We start from the raw sequence: 8,626 nt of genomic DNA on the forward strand, positions 1-8,626 counted from the left end.
AGAAGATAAAGAAAAATATCACAAAGATCTTCAATGACATCGGTCTGAAAGTAACCATTGAAGCTAACCTGAAAATTGTCAATTACCTCGATATCGTATTGGACCTTTCCAGTGGGAAATATTACCCATACAGAAAACCAAACGACAACCCAGTCTACATCAACACAGTCAAATCACCCACCAGTTATCATCAAGCATCTCCCAGCAGCCATAAATAGAAGACTTTGTGACATCTCATGTAATCATAATGTTTTCAACCAGGCAGCACCCCTCTATGATGACGCACTCAAAGCAAGTGGCTATAAAGACAACCTTGCTTACACAGATAGAATTGACACCATCAAGAGACGGAGAAATAGGAAACGTAATGTCATCTGGTTTAATCCCCCATACAGTCAAAACGTAAGCAATAACGTCGGGAGAATTTTCCTCCAACTTCTTGGCCGTCACTTCCCTAAGGAGCACAAGTTACATAAAATTTTCAACAAGGGGAATGTGAAAGTGAGCTACAGTTGTATGAATAACATGGCTTCCATCATCAAAGCTCACAATACTATGATCCTTAAACGCGGAAATGAAGCTCCCATAGGGACATGCAACTGTCGTGATAAATCAACTTGACCGCTTGATGGGAAATGCCAATCAGATAGTATCGTCTACGTACAGGGCCCAGGTCAAAATAAACAACAGAGATACTAAATCCTACATTGGCTCAACAGAAAACAGCTTCAAAACTCGTTACGGCAACCACAAGTGTTCTTTCGCCAATAACAAATATGGAAATTGTACTGAACTTTCAAAGTGTGTCTGGAAAATAAATGAGTCGGGCCACCAGTATTCCATCAACTGGACTATCATTGCCCATGCAGCCGCCTACTCTAATGCAACAAAAAGGTGCAACCGGTGTCTTACAGAGAAGATGTTTATCATCAGTGCAAATAAATTGGGACTCCTTAATAAACGATCAGAACTGATTTCAAAGTGCCGCCATGAAAACAAACACATTCTTTCATTCCACCATGTCAAACCTCAACGCGCATCACATCCGGGTACCAGGTCTTCTGCGAGTTCGAATTCAATGACTTGAATTTCCGTTAAAATTTAGTCGTCCGAAGATCGCATTCAAGCGTGAAACTCTGAGTAACGGCTCCGTACCATAACTTGTGTATTTTGTGTGTGTGTATATATATAGAAACGTTCATAGGAACAGTATAATTGTTGTAGTTTGTATGGCATATTGAGCAAGAGGAAGCTTATCTCTGTCGAATTATATATATACAGGGTCCTTACGAAGTAAAGCTAGCCATACCCTTCTGGCGTTTCTGCCCAATAAAAAAAGTTGTTTGGTTCCGGTTACCCGGTGAGGAAACTGACATCAACTTAAAAAGACAATATAAAACTATACTTCCAATCTGTAACGGCTGTATATCTGATAGAAAGAAACACAGAGACCATTTGGAAAACAATGGAAAACCTGAACTAGACACTCACACATGAAAAAAAATTAAGTTACATAAAAAATCTACCTACCTTACCTATTTTAAAATTATATATATATATATATATATATATATATATATATATATATATATATATATATATATATATATATATATATATATATATATATATATATATAGTGTTTTTATTTACCCAAAAGCACAAATGAACATTATAGATACACATACAAAAAAAATAATACTATTTCGTGGGTAAATAGGGGAATCAGGACTTAGCTTACACTGACAGCTATTCAAGCCTGTCCCCTACCATAGTTATATACAATGTTTGACAGCAAAGTGATATATCAAAAGGAAATTGAATGTAATCAGAACCACACTTTTTTACGCCTTATCTATATTGCGATACTTGCCATAGTGTTGAAAAGTCTTTGTGATGAGAGAAACCGCCATAGTTTATATCCTCAAGATATTAGTATTCAAATTAAATATTGAAACTTTAAAAACAGTCTGTTTAATTCCAAAATGAAAATCTCGCACAGAATTATTAGATATTGATAATTCCTTATGGCGTAATTGTCAATGATTCTGAGACACTCTATCAAATATACTGGGACTTATTTTGTAGTAAAGCTACACGGTTGACTGGGTTAAGAATTTTTAATTTTGTTACTACTAGAATTGTACGTCGTGATGAAGGTATTTACATTTATATACTTTTTGACACAACGGCAACAAAAGTGTGTTATCGCATAAAATGTACATTTTCTTTCCGAAATATCTATTTGATTTGCTTTGGGATTTGTTTTGTCGTGCAGAGTCTTTAGATTTTTCTTAATATGTTCTCTTTCGATCATTATCTCTATGCCCTACAGGCAATATCTAATTATCATATTGGCAATCGGTGTGGCAATTCGGAATACTCCCGGGATAAATATTTGAACAAGTCTACATGTGGTATCAAATCATATTTAGTTTCCCTTTTCTTTAAAAATGTACTGGGTTGTTTAACATCTCAGAATAAAATAACTACACTACTATGAGTAAGGCTTCGTACGCCAATGTCGAGTAATTCTAGCCTGTGTTCCATATCCTCGTGGGATAATTGAAAGAAAGTCGTCAATTTGATGGATTATATACCGCTTAAATCTCTGCTTCATTGATTTACGAAATATTTTACAACTCCGACCCTACACTCTAAAAGAATATTCCAAGGAATTACAGTATCTTCTTTCCCTAATGGTATTGTCATCTGAAAGCCAAGATAGCACATCTAGTAGTTTATAAACTAAAGCGGTGATCATGTATTCCTATTCCCTCAAGTCCTTGATATGTGTAACAAATTTTGTGTAACAAATGGCAATTTACTTTCATCGTCATAGTAGTTTTGATTGTAATGGCCAAATTTTGAGTGTACTTCCAACTAGATTGACTAACTATTCGTCTTCACGTAGGGTTTCGTTTGTTTATGACATACAACAGTGTTTATAGAAAATTATGAAAGAATAATCTATATTCTTGTAATTCATTGATTTTAACATATAACACAAAGTGATGATATTGCTCTAGCAAGTGGTCAGTAACCCTTAGATTGACCTAATACGTTTTCAGTATTTTATGTGTGATTCGACAGTTGGTAGGCTAGGCAACATTACTACTAGATGGTTGAGATGAGGTGGTATTGTGCAATGTTATAAGTGAGTATCTTTCGGATTAAAGTAGGTTAACTGTATGTAGAACACCTGGTTGCAACCAATGACAACACAACTGGTCGAGGCAATTCATTAGTTTGCATAAGTACAAAAACAACCAAGTAGAGAATATTGGACACGCAAAAATCTAGGCTGTAATGTGCTATCAATGATGGCATCATTTCTGAAAGTCATGAATTCTAATTCTTCGTTTGCAAAAGGAACATCTTTCTGTCTGTCTGTCTGTATGTGTATAAGTACATTACATCGTACGCGAACCAATCGTAGAATTTGTCAATATTTGTGGTTGGTGTAGTCTAGCTTTCGGCACAGATTTGAGTGAATTTTTTATAATATGAAAAGTAGGAAAGTGAATGCACAGACAAAGGATACAAAAGAAACGGAGACGGTTGGGGTTAAAGTTTGGAGAAATTGGCCTTGACAGAATAACAGAAGGATGTCAGAGGTTGCTCATTTCAATTAACCGTTTACTTAATATCATTTCCTATAATTTTCACACAAGACGTCCACTGTATTGCGAACTTGTTGTAAATTATATGAAAGATGCTTGAGGCAACCAGAGAGGAGGCAGTTGCAATCATGTAAGCGAGACAGAACGAACGTAGAGACAAGAGTTGATTGGCATGTGGGTAGAGAAAGTGATAAATAGTGCTTATCTACTTTGACATAATTGTAAGCTTTTGTACACATTCGTACGTGATGTGGCATATTGAAATTAGTCAAGTGCGACTCCAGCATTTGAGTAGTATATATGACTCCTAGTAGCACATCATGGTTATGTGGTTATACATATAACACGATAAGTTGGCAAACATTTCCATAAATCCTCTACTCAAAATTCAGGGCATGAACTATGGGCAGACCCGGAACACATGTTCCGATGCATGCAACGAAAAGTTCCTGCTGCAACTACCGACAGTTCACCAAATTATCATCATTCTTTACCCAACTGTAAAAAAAATAGAATTACAATGATTGCCATAACAAGTGCTCATTCAGATGAAAGTAAAACGCATATCTACGATAGCATTTCCATTGTCTCTAAGGGTTGACCAAGCCTGTGTGTCATATCGAGGTTTAATATATAACAAGAGCCAGAAGTATAATCTTTGAGTGCAAAGCTGAAATTATATTAAAAATCAAACCAAATTAAACCCCCTGAGATATTTTATCCACGAAAATCCTGAGTCATAAATTTATATGTGGATAAGAATGTGGGTTATATATATATATATATATATATATATATATATATATATATATATACAAAGATATTTCTTGGCTTATTTACTTGGCGATTTGCTGAGACTCAGAATACTCCAGTATAACAACAAACTATCATGCAAAGACGTTGATACTAATATCAAAGCAATTCGGATTTTAGTTCAAATTTAGAAGTTTTTCCACTTGCATTGATGGACAAAGAAAGGATAAAGAAAAATACTTAGCGGTACATGCAGTTTGCTCGGAAGGAAGTCTGTCATTATTGTGTCTTTGCAAAAGCTTCTTGGCCAGAACTCTAAATTAGCTTGAATCTCATGGAGACGAACATCACGAATAGGCGAAAACATCTTCAGGCTAAAGCAAACGAGCTTCGTGGATCTAGTGTTGAAATGATTCGCGATAGTAGGAAACCTATGCAATTTTTCTGTTCACAATATTTTCAAAAATATTTCTTTCATTAAAGTCTTCCATTTATGAATAGGCTGTTTTTGCATTCTGGGGAGAATCTTTGTCAATAGTGGCAGTTGGTGGACTGAAACATTGATGTCTCCTTATTTTTTGTGTTTTTTAGCTCTCGGGTATGTACGCATTTTAGCTGACAGAGATGGTGAATGAACTGTCATCTGATGTGTTGTCAACCATCCAGTATTAGTCATTGATTATGAGAACGCAAGCAATACTTTAGAATAATGCTCTATGTTTACAGCAAGATATTGTCAGGTTAAACCTTTTCAGAGAACCATTTGCTTTTGCTTAAATTTCTCTTAATCGTATAAAACTATTTATGTTCTTTAAAGTTATGTTTATATTGTTTATCGTAGTTGCCCCGGAAATAAAAACGTTAAACTTACCTTGTTTATAAAACACATTCTCAATTAAAATCAAGTGAAAACACCATTAGCCACGGTACAAATAATTCAAATGTATCACATCAAAATTAAGCCATTATATATATATATATATATATATATATATATATATATATATATATATATATATATATATATATATATATATACAAAGATATTTCTTGGCTTATTTACTTGGCGATTTGCTGAGACTCAGAATACTCCAGTATAACAACAAACTATCATGCAAAGACGTTGATACTAATATCAAAGCAATTCGGATTTTAGTTCAAATTTAGAAGTTTTTCCACTTGCATTGATGGACAAAGAAAGGATAAAGAAAAATACTTAGCGGTACATGCAGTTTGCTCGGAAGGAAGTCTGTCATTATTGTGTCTTTGCAAAAGCTTCTTGGCCAGAACTCTAAATTAGCTTGAATCTCATGGAGACGAACATCACGAATAGGCGAAAACATCTTCAGGCTAAAGCAAACGAGCTTCGTGGATCTAGTGTTGAAATGATTCGCGATAGTAGGAAACCTATGCAATTTTTCTGTTCACAATATTTTCAAAAATATTTCTTTCATTAAAGTCTTATATTTATGAATAGGCTGTTTTTGCATTCTGGGGAGAATCTTTGTCAATAGTGGCAGTTGGTGGACTGAAACATTGATGTCTCCTTATTTTTTGTGTTTTTTAGCTCTCGGGTATGTACGCATTTTAGCTGACAGAGATGGTGAATGAACTGTCATCTGATGTGTTGTCAACCATCCAGTATTAGTCATTGATTATGAGAACGCAAGCAATACTTTAGAATAATGCTCTATGTTTACAGCAAGATATTGTCAGGTTAAACCTTTTCAGAGAACCATTTGCTTTTGCTTAAATTTCTCTTAATCGTATAAAACTATTTATGTTCTTTAAAGTTATGTTTATATTGTTTATCGTAGTTGCCCCGGAAATAAAAACGTTAAACTTACCTTGTTTATAAAACACATTCTCAATTAAAATCAAGTGAAAACACCATTAGCCACGGTACAAATAATTCAAATGTATCACATCAAAATTAAGCAATTTTCGAATCCAACAAGGCCAAAGGATACTATTTTAAGTCTATGGGAAATAAAAGATAATTGGTTTTCTTGAAAACAAGACAGTCATCAATCCCCCTTTCTTTTAACTTTTCAGGAGGGCCAGGAATACTCTTTCATATAGCAAACTTTGGAGAGATTTTAAGAACCCCTTTATCTTCACTTTTATCATCAGGGAAAATGATCCTAAGGCGCATTCTACCTCTAAAAGAAATTTATATCAATTTTGTCCTTTTATATTACAATTACAACTATTCTGGCAATTGCGAAGTAAATGCACAGAAAAAAAGTTTTAAAAAGTTAGGGGCGGCAGTGAAAAACTAGGTGGGTCGGGTAACCGGAACCAAACACTTTTAAGCATTCAGTTACTACTCTCTCGAAAACACTGGTTGGAAAGACAGGCATGTAATATGTTCATATCTTTTCAACGTCGTTTTTAATCTTTCAGCTTAACAAATCAGTAAATACATTTTTTGATTTTTTGATTTCACTATATTACATGTTTTCTCCCCCTCCCCCACCCCCGTTCCAAGTGATAGTTTACATAGATGTTTGTACTTTATAGGGTATAAATACTCACCCAGAGAATAATCTCTACATACAGTCATAAAATATACTATGTTTCGTTATTCTCGAAGTACAGAAAGTCTCCTTTGATGGACCGAGATGTCGGTAAAATTGCTAAAATTATATAAGGAAGCTTTTTTGGAAGCTAATGTCTTGCTGTTTTAAAACCATCAAAGTAATTTTGAGCAGTAGGAAAGAAAAGTTTACATTTTGATATGGTATGATATTAAATACAAAATTAAAGTAGGAATGAAAAGGGTAACTTTGTGTGTGTTTTGCAGCTATGGTTACTTACTCGCAGGGTGTTGAACAGTAGCTATGATAGAAGTACCATCGGATATGTGGTTCTCAAATTCTAATGAGAACAGTGCTTGGCACAATTATTATACTATTGGTGGACAGGATGGTTTATAGCGTCACACAGTGCCTTAATCACGCTACCTGTTAGTTGGAAATATATGTATATCAGGTTACTATTTGTCTTTTTATATGCCTAACAGTGAAGTACAACTCATGACTACCAGGGATAATTTCAGGCATGGTCGTATGTGCTTCAAAACCGTAAACTCACTATCCTCCTTTCTCTGTAACAAAGTTTAGCTTCAGGCGGCCAATAGAAATTTTCCATACAGAGGCCTTTCCAGAAATCATTATTTCTATGCCCTTATACATGAAACAAATAATTTGAGGGTATAACATAAATGTCGCGTATTGTATTCTCAGTTCAGTAAGCCATTAGCAATCAGTTTTCTTATATTGTGATCTTCGGATTGTAACAGGCTGGCATGTTTTCGTCTTTCCGTTATAAATTTGGGTATAGGTAACTCAATTGTAAAAAGCAAACATTAATTTTTGAATTAGGATACTTTATAAGACTTTGGAAAGGTAGCACGTAAGACTATTACATGTTTTCGAAATGCAGCAAAGTGTAAACTGTTGAATTTAGTCATCCATTTTGACGTGTTTTAATTATTCAATAAAGAGAATCAGGGTATAAAAACGGTACCCGCCAGGAAATTAATTGACTTCTGAGTTCGCCTTAAATAGAAGTACACCAACTCGTTATAAGAAGTGTGTATTTTATGCTGAATTTACTTAGCTGCTTTTGCAAATATCAATTTACTGTAGAAGTAAGCCATATGTTGTTTTTCCAAAGATAATATCACGCGTATGCCACATATATAGCTACAGCTAAATAACCGTCTAATCACAAGGGATACGCCTGGTAGCCTAACAAAAGATCAATGTGGTATTCAAGCGTCACAATATCAACATTTTACGCAAAGTGAACGTATCAGTTTCAATGGGCTTTCAGCTTTGATATTTCTGGTCTAATCTACTTTCATAGAATTAAACAAATCCCCTTGACAATCGTTTCCCCTAACACCTTTTCCCATTTTTTTGTATTTATCATTACAGGAAATTATCATCCTATGATTTCTTACAAATTCCAAAGACGGAATTCTGTTGAATAAGCTAGCTTGAATTAATTGCTCTGTTGTCAGTCAGAGAGCACAGTTGCGTCTTCATAGCTACTGGGGGCTTAAATGTTAAACATTAAAAAAATCGAAGCAGTAACAATAACAGCGATGGTCGGTTTTTGGTCACAGGAATTCGACAGACTCGTATAAGAAAGTGATAAATGATGTTGATGTCCAGAATGATCACGCACATCCGTGAAACCATTTTAGTTTAAGCGGCAAGAAGCTGTGGTTAGCCTTAGTC

The sequence above is a fragment of the Glandiceps talaboti genome, chromosome 15 (genome assembly GCF_964340395.1).
Source record: "Glandiceps talaboti chromosome 15, keGlaTala1.1, whole genome shotgun sequence".
Taxonomy (NCBI): domain Eukaryota; kingdom Metazoa; phylum Hemichordata; class Enteropneusta; family Spengelidae; genus Glandiceps; species Glandiceps talaboti.